Source organism: Protopterus annectens, chromosome 7.part0, assembly GCF_019279795.1.
Source record: "Protopterus annectens isolate FY-2018-M chromosome 7.part0, PAN1.0, whole genome shotgun sequence".
Taxonomy (NCBI): domain Eukaryota; kingdom Metazoa; phylum Chordata; order Ceratodontiformes; family Protopteridae; genus Protopterus; species Protopterus annectens.
In genome coordinates this window covers 615,806,218-615,830,217 of record NC_056739.1, presented here as the reverse complement: position 1 = coordinate 615,830,217, position 24,000 = coordinate 615,806,218, and positions in this window count along the sequence as shown.

The window sequence follows — 24,000 nt, the reverse complement described above, 5'->3', positions numbered from 1 at the left end:
AAGTTAGCTTTTGGAGGGAGATTGATTTTGCTGTTAATTTAATTGCATTTATGAATTTACTTTCTTCAACCAAAGGTAATTTTTTCTTTCCAGTAGTTCGATACAAGAAGGTGATCATGATAAGTTAAAATAAGTGAATATACTGTCACAAACATATAATTTACATGTGTAGGAATGTTAAATCATCTAATACTATCCTGTAAACGTTTAAAAGGTTACCTAAGCTGAGTTCATATAACATCCCATACTTTGAATGTAACAATTTTATACAAGAAAGAAATGATGTTCATAATACTTGTGAAGAAACTTCTTTGTAAAAATTTCCATGTGTAAATTCTCGAATATGGAGAAGATGTTGACCTTCCTGCTGATTTCAAAGTTTTTTTATTATTTGTTGTAAATTACTCTTTGTTTATTTTAGTTGAGTGATTCCAGAAGGATAAGTCTAGATAGCTAATTTCATGTCTAATAATTTTATATACCTTTGATATGAATGAGGTGCTCATAAAAGAAACATTATTAATATTACAGATAAACTCTAAGATTATAGGTATAGTTTTATTATGTGTGTCTAATAAAATTTTAGTTTGAATCAATCCTTTACAAGTTTGAATATCAAGCCAATTACTATTCTGCCAACTGTATCAAGCTATCAAGTAATCTGCTAATTTAATTTTATTACCAGACATAAACTGATTCCAATACAACAAATTACTTTGCTTTAACTCTAGTGTTTTACTTGCATCAAAGGAAATTAAACATTACTAGTAAAAGCTATCAGAAATGCTGTCATAAATAAGTTTTTAGTTAACTAAGTAACTGATTCCAGATAGCCACAAATCCCAGTTTACACTTTATTTGATAACAAAAACACAGTATTAAGGTCTTTTGTCTCTTAACAAGACATCTTCAGAACCAAAGTGCCATTAATAAAACCCATGTTTAAAAACATTAGTGAATCAGCTGTTAGTACACACACACACACACACACACACACACACCCTTTGTTAACCAGTCATAAAAACTACATAAAAATGTTGTTCAACCTGCCAAAAACATGGCTAGTTACTAAATAAATGTCATCATATAAAAGCATAATAAATCAACAAAAAATATTATATACAAGACAGCCTTCTTTTCATTTCACTATGAATAGATATACAATTGTTTAAGCCTGGGGGATTAGCTGCATTCAACTTCAGCTGCTAAAACATATCTTGTTGCAGCAAATAATTTTGCCAGTCTCCCGAAAATGCATTCGCCTGTACCTGTTGTAAAATAAGAAAAAAAAACTTCTTAAATCCCACACAGTCCAGAGAGTGCTTGGTCAGAGCATTTTTCAAATCACTTTTGTGAATGTTGTACATATGTGGTAAATTCTCTTATTTAGAGAATTCTTAGTCTTTCCCATATAGTACACTCCACAATTCTTACAGATCACCAAACAGACCAAGCTAGCTGACTGGCAATTAAATCTCACCAATTATAAATAGTAAAGATCTTCAATGGCCATAAATGAGACAAGCTAGTGTTAATGTAAGCATAATATTTGCAATGATCACATTTCACCATGGTGGTGGTACCATCGTCATTTCCCACTGATCTCCCTAATATGTTTTTTTATATTGGGTTTGTTTTTAAAAATAAAAACAGGTCCTTCACAAAAAATAGCCCTTGATGTCTTCATCACACTGACTTAAGGACCAATTCCTCTTAAGCACTTCTTGAATGTCCCTTGCTTCAAGTGAATAGTGAAAGATCATACTGGCTCAATTAAAACCAAACTTGCTTTCATTAATTGTCACATTGAAGCTATTCCTTATAATAAGTGCATCTTTTTCTCACCAACCTGCCCAAATTTCATCCTGGATCTGATTAAGTAGGCTAATGGGATAATCTTGTTCCAACAGCATTACTTTAAACTCTTCAAACTGTTTGCAGCAAACCTTATCTTCTGAACTCAGTCTAGAGATTCTTATGAACTGACTCTTAGCTATCCCCTTCTTCTGGTGGTAGGGGTGTTTTGTAGTAAAATTTGTTCAGGAGTAACACTCAAAACTTTCCCTCTTTATTGTTGAATCTAAACATGCATAGCTAACAATTCAAAAAGATAAATACAAGTATTAAGTAATTTCTTTAAGATAAAATGCTTACTTGCATTTCATTATCAAATAAAAAGTAAATTATTGTTTGAAAAATTTATCCAAAAGTCTGTTTTTTTAATTCCAATTGCTCTCTTGTGTTGAACATGGAGATTAGAGTTCAAAGGTTTCAGTTTATTTCCTAGTTTCAGTTGTGAATGGTTCTTCATGAAGATGGAGACTCATAGACCACTTAAAAGCTCAAGCTAATTTCAAAAACCTCAGAAAAGCTATAACAGTAAGTCAGCAGGAATTTAAACTGTAAAAAGAAAGCGTTTAAACAATGTAAAACATGTTTTAGATTACTTTATACATTAAAGTATTGACCTTTAAGAAAAAAAATCACACAATAAAACCACTAATTAATGAAAATAATAACAGATAAAGAAGGCAGCATAACCATTCACATGTGTAAAGAACTCTACATTCAAAAATCTTCTTTTAACATCAAGCACAATATTTTTATCATATAATATCATACTATTGTAAAGTGGAGGGTGGTAAATAGTGTCTGTGTGAATAAAGACAACTACACTATATAATTATATTGATTTTTTGTGTATCCAAAATGTAATATATTACTGTAAGATTTTCTATGGTTACTCAGCTTCCCTTGTAAATTGGTTTGTAGTCTGTTGCGACTGAGAAGCTGAAAGTAATATAAATATTTAACTTAAAGTTAAAAAAAAATTGCACTTTAGTCATCTGCTTTTACTGTATTTGGGTTTCTTCCTACTTTATTACTAGGGGCATTGACTACAACTCTGATCTGAGATATATAACAATAAGTATCTTTTTCTGTGCATTTAAAGTCTTTTTTTTTATTGTATTCGCTTTATTTTCTGAAAAAAAGCAAAAAAAAACCAAAACACAAAAAAAATATACTTGTTTCCCATCTTTCTAAGCTAGTATAGTCCAGTTTTCAGGTTAGTGCTGAATTCAGGGCTGTGCTACAAATCTCTGTGTTTGCCCATACCTTACTTGGATAGAAGTACGTTTCTCTGTTTACCTGTGAGAGAGGGGAGCTTTGAGCAGCCTATCTGTCCCTGGAGGAGTGGTTTCAGCCCAGAAATTAGAAGTTTATTGGCCATTTTGGGCTAATTTCTATCTCTTTCATTTCCCTGCTATAACAAATGCATTTGCCCGATTTGGGTGCACCTGTTAGCTAAGGTATAACTATTCCTGGCTCCAGAAAGTCTCCTCTTCAATTTTTCCCTTGGAACTAGACAAACTTTCAACTTAAGCACTCAAGCCATTCATTTCTCAGCCTGGCACTTACTCAAAACTCATAGCAAGCACTTATAAACCCTAGCACTAGACCCACCCGATACTGAACAGAAGGACAAAGCTCTCTATTCAACCTTACCAGCCATTCAGTAAAACAGTTCACTGTATCTATCCAGGCATGTCCAAAGGGCAGTTTCAGGTGTACTCTTCAGTCCAACTGGTGAATCTGGGCATTTTGAGGCAATGTTACAAATGCCTCATGTACACAGACAACCGTCTCCTCCTACCACCAAACACTAATACATGTGACAGATGCAATTATACAGCCAAACTGGAAGCTAAGCTCTCTCAACCCAAGACTGGATCAGACAGTCAAGAGGAGAAGGGAAATACTTGCATCACACCACCAGTCTCACATAGACCCATTAAACCAGCACTGGCAAAAACACACATAAATACATGAAAACATACTCAGAGGTTTTAAATAAAAATCTGCAAAAGCAACAGAGACCTCCAAAGCAGACATCCAAGCAACCTCCACACCCCCAACACAAACCATGAAACACATACTTCACAAAACCAGTGTGCCAAGCAATCACAGCCCTTAAGGCAGAATAACATACCCAACATACTAGTAATAGGTGACGCTATAGTCAGGCACACTGACATCCCACTCACTAGGCTGAATAAGGAGAAGGTTACTGTTAGCTGCCTGTCAGGTGCCAGGATCCGCCACATAACACAAGCTCTCAGGTCACTCCAGAACAAGTACAAATATAACTCTGTCATTGTCCATGTTGGTGTGAATTACCTTAGCCGTACCTCCCTGGACTACATGAAGAGAGACATGGAAGAGCTCTCTGATTACGTAGCCCAGGCCAGTATGACGCTGACCCTGAGTAGCATCCTGCCCTCACCAAGAATGATACCACAGTATAAAGAATAAAATGATCAATTTCAACAATTGACTAAGTTTCTGGTGTCATTCAAAGGGGATCCAGTGTCTGTCTGCCTGGGATGACATGCTCGACAAGCCACGCTGATTCACTTGAGACAGCTTGCACCTGTCACCCTTAGGCTTTCAAATACTGGCCAAGGCTCTTGCCACCCCCATAGTGCCTTTTTTAGGCAAGGCTCAAAAGACAAACCCACTGCCGTAAATAGCACAAGTAACAAAAAAATTAAGGTAATGCTACTCAATGCCAGAAGTCTAAACCTCAAAATGCATGTACTCGAGGCACTCCTCAGTATGGAGAAAATTTTATATATGTGCAGTAACAGAAACCTGGTTTAAGGCTCCAGAGAGCACCCCAGCACTACCAGCCTACAACTCATACCATACATTTCAGCCACAGAACCCAGACAGAAATACAAAAGGCGGGGGCATATCCATATTTATCAAGGATACCCACACCTCCAGGTTAGTGGCACAGCATGATGCTTCAGAGATCATCCATGTGCAACTAACAGCGGTCAAAACTGCAATTCAAATTGTAGCTTGCTGCAGATCACCCACCATGTCCCAGGACCCCCATTCTGCATTTCTGAAAACACTGGGAAACATAAAGGTCCAACCAAACAGCCCTCTCCAAAGCCAAAAACACAGCATCAGTGGGACCAGATGGTGTCCCAGGCTGCATCCTGTATGAGCTCAAAGATGAACTAACCCCTCACCTGAACACACTGTTCAAACTCAGCCTCTCCACAGGTTATGTACCTATAGAGTGGCACACAGCAATGGTTATTCTACTCCACAAAGGTGGAGCCACAACAGACCCCAGGAACTATCGCCCTAGCTTGGTCTGCAAGGCTATGGAGCACATAATCATGGAACTCATTAACAGAGATGTTGGGAACCTCCAAACACTGGACCCTACCTAGTTCGGCTTTGTTAAGAGCAGATCATGCCTCTTAAACCTGGTGGACTTCTTTGAGACAGTTGCCAAGGCTATAGACGAGGGAAAGGTGATACACACAGCCTACCTAGACCTCACAAAGGCCTTCAACACCATTTCCCATTCTGGTATTATAGACAAGTTCGCCAGCCTGAACAAAAACCCCTATGTCACAAGATGGGTTGCCAACTAGCTCATGGACAGAACCCACAGGGTGAGAGTTGCGGGAGCTAGGTCTGACTCTAAACCAGTTACAAGTGGCATTCCTCAAGGCTCAGTCTTAGGACCCCTCCTGTTCATCAAATACTTCTCAGAGGTACAGGAAAGCACAGGAGGACTATGGCTGACCAAGTTCACAGACGGTTGCAAACTAGGGGTTATAATTGACCCTCTGGGTGACACAGACATCCTCCAAAATGGTCTCACTGAGATGGATACCTGGTGTCAAAATCATGGCCTCAAGCTAAATGCTACAAAGTGCATAGTCATCCCCTTTGGAAAAAACAAAGTACCCACAAACTACCACATAGGTGGTAGTCCCCTAAATACGGAAAACTTAATAAGGGATCTTGGGACCCAAGTAGATAGTAATCTCTCCTATAATAATCACATTGCCAAAGTGGTTAGAAAATCCTACTATGTGGCCCACCTAATCACAAAAGGGTTTACATCCAGATCAAAAGAGTTCATTGTGCCCCTCTACTCATCACTCATTAGACCCATCATAGAGTACAACACCCCATTTGGGATGTACCATACAAGACAGCTGCAACAGCTGGAAAGACCACAGAAGTACCTCACCAAGAGGATCACTGGCCTCAAACAGATGCCCTATGCAGCTCAACTGAAGAAACTCCAGCTGTACTTGGTTGCATACCACCTACTCAGAAGTGATCTCTGCCTGACATACAAGGCCATGTCCAACCTAGAATTGATGGACATGCTCCACCTAAAGAAAACCTTATCCCCTCAAGCCACATGCTCTAGGGATCTAACCCTCATCACAACAATAAATAGGACATGCTGGAGGGATAGATTCCTGTCCCAGAGAATTCCCATGCTTTGGAACAAGATTCCAATCTACATTAGGCAGAGTTCCTCACTAGCACTCTTCAAGAGAAACCTTGATAAGTGGATGGGAAACAGAAAGTTTACCCTGGGGATCACTTCAGTGGCGCTGCTGGACAGAGGCACAGGGAACTAATCTAAGGGGGTGGCGAAAGCCAATACATTCTGGCTAGGTTTATAAATGCCTTCAGGCAGATAGCCTAGTACCTACCTATGAACCTATGTATTTATTTATTTATTGACATTTGTTTACCAGGAAAGTCCAGTGGGTCAGAAACCCATTTTCAGTGGATGCTCAGGGAGAAAAGCTCCAACAAAGAATTACAAAGTATACAAATTTAACATAAGTATAAATTAAGTCACATGTATGCAATTCAGGACAGTACAGAATTTACATTATTAAATATTTAAGATCACAACATACAGGCAAAGAAGTTACATGTGTAAAAAGCAGAGATATGCAACAGTACATTTACAGTCTGTGTTTGTGACAAAAATTTGAAACTGTACAAGACAGAAGTTAGAGATCCTGCTATGAGACATTTCACATACAAGAATTGAGAAACAGTTTTAAGGTGGCCTATTTGATTTGCAGAGGCAGGAGGGGTTATTTAGGTAATGGGATTTTAGAGCTGATTGAAAGGTTTTTATGCAGTCAATTTGAGTCATGTGGGGGGGGGGGTAAAGAATTCCAAAGTTTAGCAATGTTATGGGAGTACAGACATTGTCCAGCTCGCTTGTTGTGTTTTATCACGGTTAACAACTGTTTGCATGAGGATCTTAGTGTTTGTGTAGGAGTATATGTTTGTAGGATGGAGCTGAGTGCTGGACAGGTACTGGGTTTAAAAATTAGCTTGTGGGCAAAAGTTAGTTGGGTATAATAGAGATGGTTGGAAAACTAGAGCCAATTCAGTTCTGAAATAGCTTGGCAATGGTGTGAGCGGTTAGGCATTCCTGAGGCAAATTTAGCTATTTTATTATAGCAGGACTGTAATTTGTTACTAAGGGTTGAGTGAAGGTTAGTATAGATGCACTACCATATAGAAGGGAAGGGATGAGTAAGGTACTGTCAAGTTTTGTTTTAGTGGGGTTGTCCAGGTAGAGTTTGTGACAATAAAGTTTGCCTAATTTAAAGTGTGGTTTCTTTATTGCATTGAGAATATGCGGCTCAAAAGTGAATTTGCCATCTATTGCCATGCTTAGGAATTTAGCTGTTTTCACTATTTCAATTTCTGTACTATCTTTAGAAAAGATTTTGAAATCTTTGTCTGGCGGTTTTGTAGAGAATAGTAAAAGTTTAGTTTTTTGGGGGGTTTAACAACAGCTGTGCATTATTAAGCCAAGATTTGATTGATGTGAAAGCATTTTGTGTAATTGTAAGAAGGTCTGAGAAGTTACTGTAGGTAGATATTATTGTGGAATCATCAGCGTATTGGATGAGATTACCTAGTAAGAAAGCTCTGTGAAGGTCATTGATGAAGGTATTAAAAAGTAGTGACCCTAGAATGGATCCTTGTGGGACACCTATGTTGTTTGTTTGATAATCAGATTGTACATTATGTCATCTTACTGATTGTTGTTCCCTGTTTAGGTAAGAGGTAAACCAGTGTATAGATTTAGGTGAACAATCTAGTTTTGATAGTTGGTTTAGCAGTTTAGTATGTGATACTGTATTGAAAGCCTTAGATAAATCCAATAAGACTACTGAAGTAGGGTGACCAGCATCCAAAGCTTTGTTGACAGTATCAGTGAATGAGAGCAGGGCAAGAAAAGCATTATCAGAGAGGTGTTTAAGTAATTGTGTATGAACACATTTTTCTAAGATTTTTGATAAAGTAGAAAGTATAGAGATAGGGAGATAGTTAGAGAGATCATGGGAATTCCCCCCTTTGTGTAATGGTATAATAATAGATTTTTTCCACAGTTGGGGGATATAGCATTCTGAGATACAGCGATTTATAAGAATGGTAATTGGATATGCGATCGCCTTTGCTGTTAGTTGTAGATATTCTGGGGGAAGATAATCTGTGGAAAGAGAGCAGGGTTTTAGTTTGTTTAAGATAAGAGCTAAGGGAGTTTTTGTAGAGTTGTCTGAGGAAGGGGGACTATTGTTATCAAGTAAGGAATTAATGGTATAGTGGGTTGATGTTTTGATTAACTTTTGAATGTAAGTAATGAAATGGGTGTTGAAGTCATGAGAAATTTGTTGTGGTGTCTTATTGAGTGCAGGGGACGGGTTTTGTAATGTGCCAGGATTAAGTAGAGTGGAGACAGACTTCCAGAACCTTTTTGGATTGTTGTTTAGGGAGGATAACTGAAAGGAAAAGTACATTTTTTTATCTTGTACAACTAGCTTTTTGGCTTTATTTTGGACTTGTTTGTAATTCATTTTGTTTTGTTTTATTTTGTTTTTTGCCATGCTTTCCATGCTTTGTCTCTATATAGGAGAGTTTGTTTAGTATGTTTTTGTTATCCAAGGGACATGATTAATTTTAGTTTGCTTGGTTTGTTTTGAGGTTAAGCTGTCGAGAGTATCCATAAAATGTTTGTTGACGTACTTAACAGCTTCGTCTAAGGGGAGTGTTTTTAGTGGGATCCAGTTTTGAGCTTTCAAAATGCTTATGAATTTATTTTGGTTAAAGTTAGTGAGGTTCCTTGATGCTTGAGGGTGAGTTCTATTGGGTGTATGCTGGGAGGTGGTCACTTAGTATGTTGGGTAGGGTGCCTGATTTTGAGTAATTGTGAGGGTGGGATACTAATATCCAGTCTAAGGTAGATTCAGATACTGTGGAAAGACCATGGGTAGATGTACTGTAAGCTGTGTGAAGCCATGCAGATTTATACTAGTGACTGGAGAGGTGGCAGTTAGATTTTGCCAATTAATGTTGGTGTCACCTAGTATTATTGTCTCTTGTGAGACATTCTGGTTTATCCAGAATAGAAAATCCTCTAGAATGGGGATATTGTGGCCGGGGGGGGGGGGTGTAAACTACTGCAATATTTAGATGTGTGTTGCTGTTAATATGATGGGATGTTAGTAAAAATTCTAAGTTTCCAAAACAAGGGACTGGTTTGATGTAGGTTGTAATATTCAGGGAGTTTTGATACATTAATGCTATGCCACTACCCTTCTTATGGACTCTGTCAGAGCGGATAATGTTATATCCTGGTGGAAGAATTTCAGTATCAGCGATATGTTGTTTTAGCCATGTCTCAGTTACTGCAACAATGTTTGGGGTGTGGATGGTTAGCCAGGCATGAAATTCTGTGATTTTATTACAAATACTCCATGTGTTTATTGTCATTAAATGTAGCTGTTGGTTTTTTTTGGATCTGAGGTGGGTTTTGGAGTGTCATTTGGACCAGGATTGGGATGGATGTCCCCATATTGAGTTAGAGAGAGGAGAAGGTGAATAATAGTATAGATGGCTCTGTGAGAAGGGGTTGGATTGCTGTAGAAGACATAATTTAAGTTTGGAGTTGGTAGACAGTAGTTTTATTTTGGCTATATTGTGGGAACAGATTACAAATAAAGAAGGTGAGGTGTTTGAAAAACTAACTGTGCTATCAGGTAATGGAAGGGTTTGGGTAAATAAAATGTATTACCTTAGTTCAGTTATCTCAGGAGAACAGTCAGTTATTTCAATGATGTTAAAACAGGGAGACTTAAGCTATTTATTGGTCTTTATTTTTTATTTGACTGACCATTCATTTTTTGAGCTTGCCTCTTTACAGTAATGCTGGAGTCCATTTCTTTAACTGGCTTTAATGAATTCTTTTTCTGAACAAAAGTAGTAGCTTTCTCCAATGTTTGAAATGTTTTTTTCCCCTTTGTGCAGGGAAGATCAAGTGAATTTTGATGCCAGCTTTTTTCAGATATTTTAGATGGGAAATGCAGGCTTTCCTTTTCAAGACCACAACTGAAGAATAATCATTGTCAAATCTGATTTGTGAGGCTCCTAATTTCAAAGGTGTGAGAGACCAGGCAGTTTTCAGGACAAAATCTTTATCTTTACTTGAAAAAAAAACTTCACTATAATGGATCTCGGCTGTATAAGTTTTCTGTTTGAAGGAATTGTGGCTAAAGATCTGTGAGCTCTTTCTATACTGAAAGACAGGGCTTCTGGTAGATTTCATATTTTAGGAATCCAGGAAGATAAGAAGTTCACCATATTTTCACCTTCCATTTGTTCAAGAACCCCATAGATTCTGATGTTATTTCTTCTGGCTCTATTTTCCAGATAATTTATTTTCTCAATAAGTTTGTTATTTTGTTGTAGTAAGAATTCAGTGTTGTGTTCTCCCTCTGATAATCTAAAATCAATATCAGAAACAAACTGTTCTATAGTTGTTATCTGGATTTTCTGTTTGAGTACATTGTTTATTAATTCAATTTATTTGGTGCAGTCTTCTTTTATTTTATCTACTTTATAGTCACCTTTGTCTATTTTGAAAACCAAGCCTTGAATATTAGAAGGAATTGACTGCAGCTCCTTCTTCATTGTATTGTCTTGTTGAGCAGACTTGGATTGGTTTGTCTTCCTTCAGAGATATTTTCCTTTTTTCTTTCCTCTTGAAGTTTGATAAGAATATATAAAATATATCACTTGATTTTTATACCAATATGATCCTAGATGTTTCCAGTTCTTAGAGACAGAACTTGTAAATGGTAACTGGTGAAATTACCAAAGAAATCCTGTCAAAAGTAGTTCAATGAAGCAGAGCAGGAATTTTATGCTGCTTTCAGATTGACATCTTGGCCATGCTCCCCATACATGCAGTCTTTTTTATAACTTCATGGACTTGTGAATTCTATTACATATCTTCTTCATGTACCTTTTCTGCATACTTGACTCCAATACATAAGTGATGTATTGTCTTCATGCATGCTGTTTTGAGATGCTGACATTCCTTTTCAGCTCCCTGCTATTTCCTTTTTTACCTAATGTGCTGGAGTCTTAAGTATTTCCTTGAACTTTGATGCTTTCATTCCATCCAACTTTCAAGTCTTCAACTGTTGAACTTGGTGCTTTCTTGGATCATGGCTTGCAAATGATCATGGTCACCATATTGTATTGTGCTTTATTATAGGGACTGACAGTTTCACTAGAGATGACTTTGCAATTACAAGGAAAAAGTCTATCTGAGATGCAGATTGACCACTGTTTTTTGTAATCTTCTGTCTGTATCTCTTATTGAATGCTCTCTCCTTCATTATTCCTGTTGCCTAACCATATAGACTCAGGAAATCCTCATATCCTGCTCTGTCTGTAACAATGCGCTTTCAGGACCTTCATTATTGAGACCCACTCATTTTGCCCTGTTTATCAGAGAGATCTTACATATGCTACCTAAATGCCCTGGTTTCATCAATATCACAATCCTGATGTAGAGCAGAGATAAAATATCATCATAGTAGCATCCTTGAGATGAATTCAAGATTACAAAACATGTAGAACAGGAATGCATCTTGACTCTTTAGTTCTTTTTAGTTTACATGATGTATTGCATAGTTTAGAGTCCGGTAGAGGATGTCCCAAAAAGTTACGTTAAGCCCACCCTTACACTTGTTTTTATTGATGATTTATAGCTACTGATTATGGTACACTCAAAAAGACCTGCCTTGAAGGTTTTTACTCATCAAAAAAATGTAATGCTCAGTGTTTGTAAAACAAAGATGATTTCAGATAATAAAAAAAGGTAATAGTAGGAAAATTGTTTGACAATCGGGGTTAATCGGTAAGAAATTGAGAGAGTTAACATGTACAGGGATTATGTTAAAATCAAAACAAGAAAGGCTGCAACCACCCTTTGAAAGATTGATGCAAGGTTAAGGGAATATCCCTGGCTCTAAGGCTGAAGGGTTTAAAAGTCAATGTCTATCTATTAATAACATCTGATGTTTAACTATGAGTGAATAAAAATATAGGAAGGAAGTTCTATCCTGCGTATAAGATGTTGAGGAATGGACTGAGGTTTCTTTCTTACATTACAACAGTATATCTGAAGTAAGAATTTGATTTAACCGCAAGAACTAGTCTACTCTACTGCACCCCCATAGTCTATTTACATTGGTGAATTTAAGCATAAAGGATGTTTTTATTGGTTGCATAGAGGTGTGGGATGAGCAAAATGCCTGGCAATAAATAGCCCATCAATGGACATGAGTGAATGTACTTTACATATACATGGAAATACTCATTTGAGGTCATAGTTAACAAACAGTGTTATGCTGACTTATAGTAAAACTCACAATATAAAAAGAAAAGTAAGGTGATTTAGAGCCTCAAGTGATTTATGTCAAATGTATGCTAGCACTTTCTTCTTCTTCTTTCAGCTTTTTCCCGGTTAGGGGTCGCCACAGTGGATCACCTGTCTGCTCATGATTGGCAGTGGAGTTTTACAGAGTTGAGTTGCCAGCCCGGTGCCCAACCTTCCACAGAAGGCACACACATGCACACAGTCACACCTAGGGCCAATTTCGAGTATCCAATCCACCTACAGCATGTCTTTGGGATGTGGCAGGAAACCGGAGCACCTGGTGGAAACCCACATGACCACAGGGAGGACATGCAGACTCCACACAGAAGGCACCCCAGCCGGGAATCGAATGGGAGAACCTCTTGCTGTGAGGTGGCAATGCTAACCGCTGCACCACTGTGGCCGCCCATGCTAGCACTTTCTTGATTTGTTTTATTAGCTTTATTAACCAGGTAGGTGAACAGGTCAAAAGACCTTTTAAAGCCATAATCAAGATGAACAACATTAGAATAACATTTACAAACAGATTACCTTTCAGGTTATGTTTCAAACCAACATTGCAGTTCAGTTGGTACTCTAGATGTGATTTTACAAAAATGTTATTTTCACAAATCACTGAAATGTGGTGGTTTTGGAAGCATTAAACAACTTCTTACCTACAGCTAAATTTGCTTAACTATTAAAGTAGTAGACTGTGATCTAGTTTCAAATGTATATTTTTATTGTATTTTATATTGATGTCTAGGTAATATGTTCATAGGTCCGTAGGTTAATAATAGGCTAATTGCCCTGGTCGGCCATTTTAAGCCTAACCAATTGCCCCATGTGAGAATAAAAGCCTGCACCTTATGTCTACAAGGTAAACAACTTAACCATTATACGTTAATACAAAACATATTAAGAAGAATTTATAAAAAAAGAAGCACACCCTTAAAATCACAAGCCTATTCCAAAACCCTAAAAAAAAAAGAATGTATAAACTTGCAGTTTAAAGTCAAGTAACTCAAATTTAGAGAACTGTGTGAATAATAACCACTTCTCATGTAAACAACGTAAAATGAAAGAAACTGGTGTGGATGGCAACCTCAATAACTCCTCAGCTCGGACACAAAACAAAAGAATAAACGATTTATTGCACAGAAACACAAAATAAATCCAAGTTAAGCGCTTTCGTCTGACACTAGCAGACTTCTTCAGAACATAGGCAAACATCAACTCTTTCATTTTAAATACATTTAGGCGCCACAAAGCCACTTTCCAATTAACCATGAATTAAAGGAGTGAATACCTATCTGAAAAAATAGATGAGTTACCATCTAGAATAAAGAATAAAAATACATAGTACACTGAGTTGAAAAGATAAAATGGAAAATAAAATAATATAACTCATAGAAGCTGGAATACAATCAAACACATGGTAAAACCACCAATTAATGTTACTATGAAACCTAAATATAACAATTACAATAGATATGATGATTGTGAACTATTAAATATTTTAAAAATATTAAATGTTTTAAAAATAGTAGAAATAGTAGAACATTAAATATATTAAGAACTGATATATTGTAAGAATTGATTTAAAAAATTGATGTATTGTAAGAATTGATTAAAAATTGATATATTGTAAGAATTGATTTAAAAAAAGAAGAAAGAAATAGTTGTAGATGAGCTGTAAAAATATCTGTTAAAATACTTGAAAAAAATGTGTTAAATTGCTTTAAAAGTGCTTTGAGAATATTTTAAGAATATATAGGAATGTATATGTAAATGCAGGTCGCTATTCAAAAACCACTATGCTAACTGCAGGAACGGTTTGATACTGATGAAATCATAGATGCCAGGCAGTCTTGTGGCATCAGTAATAATTTGCCATTTGCTCTCTTTCATGGCCAATAAAGCTTTTACATTCCCCCCAAATACTGTGATATTAACCTTATCAATAATAGCAAATTTAAAATAACAAGTATTTTAACAGATATTTTTACAGCTCATCTACAGCTATTTCTTTCTTTCTTCTTTTTTTAAATCAATTCTTACAATATATCAATTTTTTAATCAATTCTTACAATACATCAATTTTTTAAATCAATTCTTACAATATATCAGTTCTTAATATATTTAATGTTCTACTATTTCTACTATTTTTAAAACATTTAATATTTTTAAAATATTTAATAGTTCACAATCATCATATCTATTGTAATTGTTATATTTAGGTTTCATAGTAACATTAATTGGTAGGTTTTTACCATGTGTTCGATTGTATTCCAGCTTCTATGAGTTATATTATTTTATTTTTTCCATTTTATCTTCTCAACTCAGTGTACTATGTATTTTTATTCTTAGGGCATTATGTATTACCAATGTATTACTTTTGTACTACTTTTTATTCTAGATGGTAACTCATCTATTTTTTCAGATAGGTATTCACTAAGGAAGGATTTGTGTCATGAATACACTTATACGCTCATGTACCTTTAATTCATGGTTGATTGGAAAGTGGCTTTTTGGCACCTAAATGTATTTAAAATGAAAGAGTTGATGTTTGCCTATGTTCTGAAGAAGTCTGCTAGTGTCAGACGAAAGCGCTTAACTTGGATTTATTTTGTGTTTCTGTGCAATAAATCATTTATTCTTTTATTTTGTGTCCGAGCTGAGGAGTTATTGAGGTTGCCATCCACACCAGTTTCTTTCACTTCTCATGTAAAGGCAAATCTTGTCGGGGTTTAATTTTTGGGTCCATAAAGAAAGGAATATTCACTGAAAAATTAATGATAAAGGCTAATCAAGGTGCTGCTTAGGATGCTGTTACTGTGATGGATCCGAAGTCTTCTTAATACACTAGGTCTTGCTGGCTGGATTCTGCTGAAATCAAAGTCTAGTTATCACAGTCTGAGTCCAAAGAAATGGTGCTACAAGTGCTCAAAGAGAAAACCAGATAAAATAAAAGAGCACAATGTTGCGAGTCCACAATACTGTTTTAATATTAAAAATAATAAACCAAAGTTGTTAAGCGCTTTCATCAACTAGTATGACTTCTTCAGAACAAATTGCCATTGAAAATTTTCACATTTAAATACATGTTGCTGGTTAGTCATTGGTTCTAATCCAACCAATTCCATCAATGAAAAATCACAACTCCTGAATATGTAAACACCAGTTAATTAAAATAGGATAAAATTGTTTTACTCAGTAATGAATATAAAAAATCAAATATTCTCAAGACATAAATAATATAAAATACTAGTCCATTACATGAACTCATCATAACAAAAAAGTATGTATAAATATATTCACAAATATGTTTACAGATGTCTTTGATATTGTTAATCTGAGTCTGCCTTTTCCTTGAGAATTGGCATTATAGTGATATGCTCGTTAAGCCCTGGTGGATAATCAGCAGCTAGCCTTAATTGCCACAATAGCTCCTTTTTATACAATACATTTTGCCAATCCCCACCCCTTGCTTCCACTGTTACAAATTCAAGTATACCAAACTTAAAACATGTAAACTTGGTACATAAAATACTGTGTTTATATAATGCATTAGTATCTTTGTTGTTTTTAATATCATAAAGATGTTCATATATTCTAGTTTTGAACATTCTCTCTGTCTTCCCTATATAAAAGGAAGAACAGGTGTTGCACCTAGCTATATAAACTAATTTGCTGGAGCAACAATTGCCACTTTTTAAAAAAACATGACTTTTGTTTTTATTATCAAGAGAAATAGAAGTATCTTGTAATATATACGGACAATAGGAGCACCTGCCACAAGGTTTACTTCCACATCTTTTACCCTGTTTATTGTTGGAAACAAACCTGCCTCTAACAAGGACTTCATGTTAGGTCCTACCTTTGTAGAAAATATGGGTTTATCCCCCAATATACGGAATATCTCAGTATTTGTTTTAAAGATATTCCAATTTTTTGTCAGGATTCCTTTAATCTGAGAATACAAAGGACTATATTGCACTACACAAGCTTGTTGGAAGTTAGGTGTATCCTGAACTATCATAGCAGTAGATTTGTTATCAGATCCATCTCCACCAGTGCCTAATAAGGGTATATAAATGTTACCCCATTTATTAAGTACATCCATAAGTATAGGATCAATGAAGTGTCCTGGATACCCTCTTTCTAAAAACATATCCCTTAGATTTTTAAACTCTGTTATAACATCATTTTTATCAGTTGTCATCCTAGCTATTCTTATAGCCTGTCCCTTTATAATACTTTTTTTCTGATGAATAGGATGGTGACTAGTATAATGCAAATAATTGTTACAAAATGTGTTTTTACGGTAGATTTTGGAGATGAAACCATCCTGGCCTTTAATGATCTTAGTATCCAGGAAATTAATTTCTTGTTTATCAAACTGATAGGTGAACTTTAAATATTCTGTAGTTTGATTCAAATACTGGACAAACTCAATTATTTGTTCTTGACATCCTTTCCATAAAATAAAAATATCATCCAAAAATCTGCCGTAATATATAACATTGGTGGAAAATAATTCATTTTGAAAAACATACTTATGTTCCCAACCCAGGAGAACTAAATTCACATACAAGGGAGCACAGGCTGCACCCATAGCAACCCCTTTGAGCTGTTGAAAATATTCTCCTTCAAAAAATATGTAATTATTTTCTAATATAACATTCATTAGTTCACATAAAAGTAATACTTCATCTGGGGTCAAAGATGAATAAGTGAAAAGTACATCCTCAAACAAACATAAACCTTCTGCTTTAGGAATACAAGAAAAAAGGTCCTGCACATCTATAGTAAGAAAGAAAATGTCAACTGACCATAATTCTTTGTTAATTGGTCCTAAAAAATCCCATGAGTCCTTTAATAAGTGGGGGAATTTGTTCATAATATGCTTCAGTTTTTTATCCACATATACTGCTATATTATGCGTTTTGGAACCTGCAGCTGCTACGATTGGTCTAAACGGTGGCTTTTTTAGGTTCTTGTGTATCTTAGGTATTCCAAAAATCACTGAAATCTTGGGATATTTATTCAGTAGAAAATCATAGTCATCCTTAGATATTCTCTGGTCCATTAAATATTCATATAGATAACTATCTAGTCTACGATATGAAATATGTATTTCATTTTTGGAACACAAAGAATAATTGTCTGCTTTAAATAGTATATTTTGCATATCATTGGTATAATCTTCTGAACTATATAAGACAACCCCACCTCCTTTGTCAGGTGTCATAATTCTTATACCCTTGTCTTCCTTTAAGGTCTTTAAGAGGTTCCTTTCTTCATGATTTAAGTTAGTAAATAATCTTCTTTTCTCTCCCCATGCTTTATATAAATCATCTTTAACTAATTTTTCATAAGCAGTAACTAACGGATGCAATGGAGGATTGAATGTACTACTTCTCTTAAGAATATCTTTCGATTCTACTCTAGAGGGTTTGCCCGAAAACATAATATTCAGATTTAATTTCCTTAGATATAGCTGTAAATCAACCATTACCTTAGCTATATCAGGTACTTTAGTTGGAACAAATTTAAATCCTTTGGAGAATAAAGAGAAGAGTTCTTTGGTAACAAGAACCTCAGAATAGTTGTATATATTAAAGCCATTTAAACTGTATTGGATATTATCTATACATTGTATTTGAACTGCAGGATCTACCACTTGGTATACCCATGGTTCTGCTGTGTTGCCCTGCTGTAGGTTTTGTACATCCCCTGTCTGCGATTCGCTATTCTCTCTGAGCATCTGGGAAGCGGAAAATCCTGAAAGTCAACTGGATAGTCCGACTCAGCTTCCCTGAAATTTTCACTATGTAGTTCAAAATTAAAGTTAGAGTTAGGTTTGGTCCTCTCACCTTTTCATTTGCTGCATTTTCATATTCTCTTTCATGAAAAACTAATTTATCAGTGGGATATACCTTGTGCAGTTTATACTGTCTAAAATCTCTATCTAACTTCTTAGCTTTTTTCTTGGAAATATTATCACATTTTTGATCCACCCTGCTAATGATTTTATAATACAAATTCTCATATTGTGCAAATAATAAATCAGTGATGATTTTTTCATTTAATACATTCACTTCATCACAAAGCCTTGTTTCCATAGCCTCATAAAAGGAGACAGTTTTACCTAATAATTCCAAACCCCATTTGTTAAACATATCAATAAATATCTTAACAGTGTCAGTGTCATAATAAATTCCATAAGGAAATTTAAAGAGACTAAGTCCCTGTGGAACTATTTGTCTTTTGATGTATTCATTTAAATAACACACTTCCATTTGACACATTTTAAGCTTAAATAATTTCCTCTCAAAAGCATAAATATCTTAATGATTCAAAATGATGCTGTCCAGTTTCCCTGTTAACCAGTGTTCCATTGTTCCGTTTGGGGCTGGTACCAGCAAAAGTAAAATGTTTTTGAAACAAATTACCAAGATGTTCATTATTGTTTTTAGAAAATACAGTTTCTTTACAAGCACAAGATTCACACTTATTAGTAGTATTCAAATGTTCTCTTCTCTCAGTCACCCTGCTGCTTGTACAAGAATTATTACTGTTTATAAATTTGCCATTTAGTTTAGTATAGACAGTACCTGCAGGTAAACCTTCTTGACATCGTATTTGTTTCGCATTAGAAAAATCAACAGAGGCAGATTCAATGTCTCCTTCAAACTGGACCACACAATTGCTTTTAAAACAGTTTTTTTGTCGAGCAGGCCCCTGCGCATCACATACTTCAACAAAACTGTTGGCGTTACATGGAGAACGCCTTCCTTCATAGCCATTATGGATTTGCGCCACCGTTATGACGTCATCCAATTTCTTAAAGCGGCAAGAGGAGATATGAACATCAGAGCCAAGTATATCACCAGCAACAGCTTTATTGCCCCTTTTAGAGCCATCCAAAATAGAAAAACAATCCGAATCATTTTTACTATAGATATAATGTAAGTCACAAAGGAAGCGGAGTACAGCAGAAGTAAGAACAAAACTCCAAATTTAATTCCAAGAATGTGCACTTATAACATATGGATGAGCGCTTTCACCATTACAGCTTCTTCAGATCCTTGTATAAAAGTCACAGTAAACCTCCCCTTATATAAGCAGCTCAATTAATCAATTAAAACAATTTAAACAATTAAAAGCAATACTGGAGAATTTAAAGAACTCTCCCATATATAAACATGTTAATGTAAAGTAAGACAAAAATATATAAAACTTGCATAGTGACCTAAAAACATATAAATAAACATTCTGATAAGTTAATGTTGATAAAATACATAATCAAGAACATATACAAATAAATGATAGTTCATTTTATGTGCCTGTGTTGTCTCAGCTTAGGTTTTATAGAAGCTCTATCATTCAACCCATGCCCCCTATCAGCTTTCAAATGAATGATCCAGTCAGTCTCCTTAGATTCAGTAAGATTCATAGTATTATCACCCCTCTTATTCACAACAATTATCTCTAGGACCCGGAACAAGAAAGTATGATCATTGTCATTGGTGATTATATGTTTTGCTAAGGCATTGTGTAAAGTGCCCTTTCTCATGTGGTAAATATGCTCTCTCATCCTATCCCTTAATGGCCGGTTAGTTTTACCAACATAGAAACTCGGGCATGCCTGACAAGTAGCTAAATACACCACATTAGGTGTCATACAATCTGCATCTGACTTGATGGAGAAAATGGTGTGTCAATCCGGGTGTATAAACACCTCACTGCTATCAATAAATGAACAGAAGTTGCAGTGACCACAGGGTTTAGTGTTCCTTGCATATTGGGAGGAACATGTTTTATTTAAAAATGCACTTTTCTGTGAACATGTGGTGTTCTACAGAAGGTTTGTTGATGACCTTTTTGTTCTTTGGAATGGAACATCAGAACAGCTGGAATCAATGCTATCCATTATGAATGATTTAACTACATTCCTTACTTTTACCATGAACTATTCCACACATAGAATTGATTTTTTAGACCTATATATTGAGAGATTAACAGATGATATGATAAATATGGGGGTCTATCGCAAGGCATGTTACTGTAATTCCTTAAGGTCTAGTATGCACCCACAATTTGTTTTTAAGAATATAATGAAAGGACAGGCCATTAAAGCCTCGAGATTGAACCCCACTGAACAGGGATTTATCTCAGAATTAGACAATCTGAGAAATAGATTACTGACCCGGGGATACAAGGATAATGAGATTATACCATATATGGAGGAAGCATACATGTCACGCACCACTTCAGGTGCACCATACTTTGGACCCAGGGTCCAAGATCAAACCGTTGGAGATCATATGTTAAATAGATCTATTAAATTTTCTACTCTGTATACTTCTGATCAATATCAGTTAAAGGAAATTATTAGCAAACATTGGGATATTCTCCTGGTTGATGATGACTTGAAACGCATTGTGGGGGAGACACCAAGTTTCCTATTTCGGAATAAGAGCAACCTAAAGCGATTGCTTTGTCACCCCAGACATGATAGGATTATGAAGAACACTGGTCACACTAAACCCTGTGGTCACTGCAACTTCTGTTCATTTATTGATAGCAGTGAGGTGTTTATACACCCGGATTTACACACCATTTTCTCCATCAAGGCAGATGCAGATTGTATGACACCTAATGTGGTGTATTTAGCTACTTGTCAGGCATGCCCGAGTTTCTATGTTGGTAAAACTAACCGGCCGTTAAGGGATAGGATGAGAGAGCATATTTACCACATGAGAAAGGGCACTTTACACAATGCCTTAGCAAAACATATAATCACCAATGACAATGATCATACTTTCTTGTTCCGGGTCCTAGAGATAATTGTTGTGAATAAGAGGGGTGGTAATACTATGAATCTTACTGAATCTAAGGAGACTGACTGGATCATTCATTTGAAAGCTGATAGGGGGCATGGGTTGAATGATAGAGCTTCTATAAAACCTAAGTTGAGACAACGCAGGCACATAAAATGAACTATCATTTATTTGTATATGTTCTTGATTATGTATTTTATCAACATTAACTTATCAGAATGTTTATTTATATGTTTTTAGGTCACTATGCAAGTTTTATATATTTCTGTCTTACTTTACATTAACATGTTTATATATGGGAGAGTTCTTTAAATTCTCCAGTATTGCTTTTAATTGTTTAAATTGTTTTAATTGATTAATTGAGCTGCTTATATAAGGGGAGGTTTACTGTGACTTTTATACAAGGATCTGAAGAAGCTGTAATGGTGAAAGCGCTCATCCGTATGTTATAAGTGCACATTCTTGGAATTAAATTTGGAGTTTTGTTCTTACTTCTGCTGTATGCCGCTTCCTTTGTGACTTACATTATATCTACCTCATGGAACTACAGCGTTTGCTTGCTGAGCAGTGGATTTTACTTTACTTAATGTCATATGATAGAAACATGCACATATTGCTTTTCCGTTGTCCATTCTTTACAGAAGCAGGTTAACTTTCTCACTGACAATGTGAAATGCATACATCCTGTTTTTTTTCCTTCTTGCCAAGTCTGTAAGAGGTCAGCTTTCTTGCTGACAGTGTGAAATGCATACGGATTCTGTAGGAAAACATGTCCATTAAGCAAATTCCTTATTTTCCAAGCCACAGTCATTTTAGTATTGATGCTAATCACATATTACTGAACTCTATTTCTACATTTAAGCAAGCTTTATTTTATTCCTTATTTATTTTGCATATTTATAACAGAATTACTTTCAACCTTTATTCATTGTTAAATCCACTCTAACAATTCCCTCTTTTTTATTTTAAAACATACTCATAACACTTTATACTGATATGCATTTTTGATCAGATTATATAGAAAACACATTAAGAAACAAAACATTTAGTCTTCTTTTGATTCAATAAGTCAAAATGCAATTTTACATAGTTAATACAATGATATCAAGTATTACTTCCAAAACTGAATGTATTTAACAACTTTTTCTTTTGCAGACCATTCTGTGAGTGTGAAAATATTCCATCAGTTATGAACTGTGTCTGCTTTAGTTTTATTTTTTAACTTGATTAATTTATTCTTTTGCAATCACAGAATTTCATTTATGACTTAGAATTGTCCCATTAACTCTTTGCAACTGTTGAATTAACTGTTTACTTTTATTAATCATTTTACACCAAAATATTAGAGCTAGACTAATATCTGTAAGAGACAAAAACTATGTGCTACTGCAAACATTATTTATTGCTATAAATATACAATTTCATTGTCATTTTAACCATAACATTGTGGTCATATTTCTGAACTGCCCATTAACACATTGGTTGACAGTGAAGTGAACATCTTAGATAGTACATATTTGAATGTAATTATTTCAGTATATTTAATACTTGAGGATTTAAAAAAAAAACATGATTTATACACTAAAGAATGCTATGTACATATCAGTCCATTAGCTGTACGAATACAAAATTTCAATATAATTTTCCTCTAACTGGGGTAACCAATATTAGTACAGATAAAATGATGGTCCAAGAAACAGTGATAACATTACGATTAGTAATAAAATTACAACTTACAATTACTTTTGAACTTTTTATTTTACAATGTGTCCTTATACAGTATATATTTACACAGACTGTCTGCTACTCATGCATTTCTATCTAGTAGGTACACTAAACCCATTTTTTAAACATGGTTTTCCACATATATTCATTACTAGACGTTAATTTTATTTGTACTGAATTCTTTTGTATTTGTACATACAAAGACTGTAATGCACACTTAGTCCAATCTACAAATTTTGTAACATTAACATCAATCAAAATCTTGGACTAGTAGTATTGCCACCAAAGGCATGGTATTAATGTACATACCCAGCAATTAGAAATATTTATGCTTTTTGCATACCAACATTGTCTTGCCAAAAACATATTAAAAATAGTGACCATTCTTGCTCAATTTTTACTTATCTTTACTCTCTCTTGTATAGCTTTAATAAAGCAATTTTAAGCCATCGCTTATATAGCTTTACAGTTTAACAAGTTGTAAATACAATTTAATACTAAACAATACAATAATAACTAGCATGATAGTTATTAGCAGCTTGCAAAATATCTTATCCTGTCAGGTTTAATCTGTTTATCAGTATTTCTAATGCACTAATACCTGTTTTTCCCTCGCCCTGAAAATGTTTTGTCAAGAAGGAATGAGATTGCTTTATTTTAGACCCTTTTGCAATACTGCTCACACAGTCAGTGTAAAACTGAGAAAGTACCCCTCCCCCTGTAGTACTGCAGTATTGTTTATTTGCTTTATAATGTATGTCACCCCAACACTTTGGTTATACATTTGCTTTATTAGGTTACTATTAAACTATAGACCTTTGTCTGATTTGATCATTTTTTGGCTGTTTTTAAAGA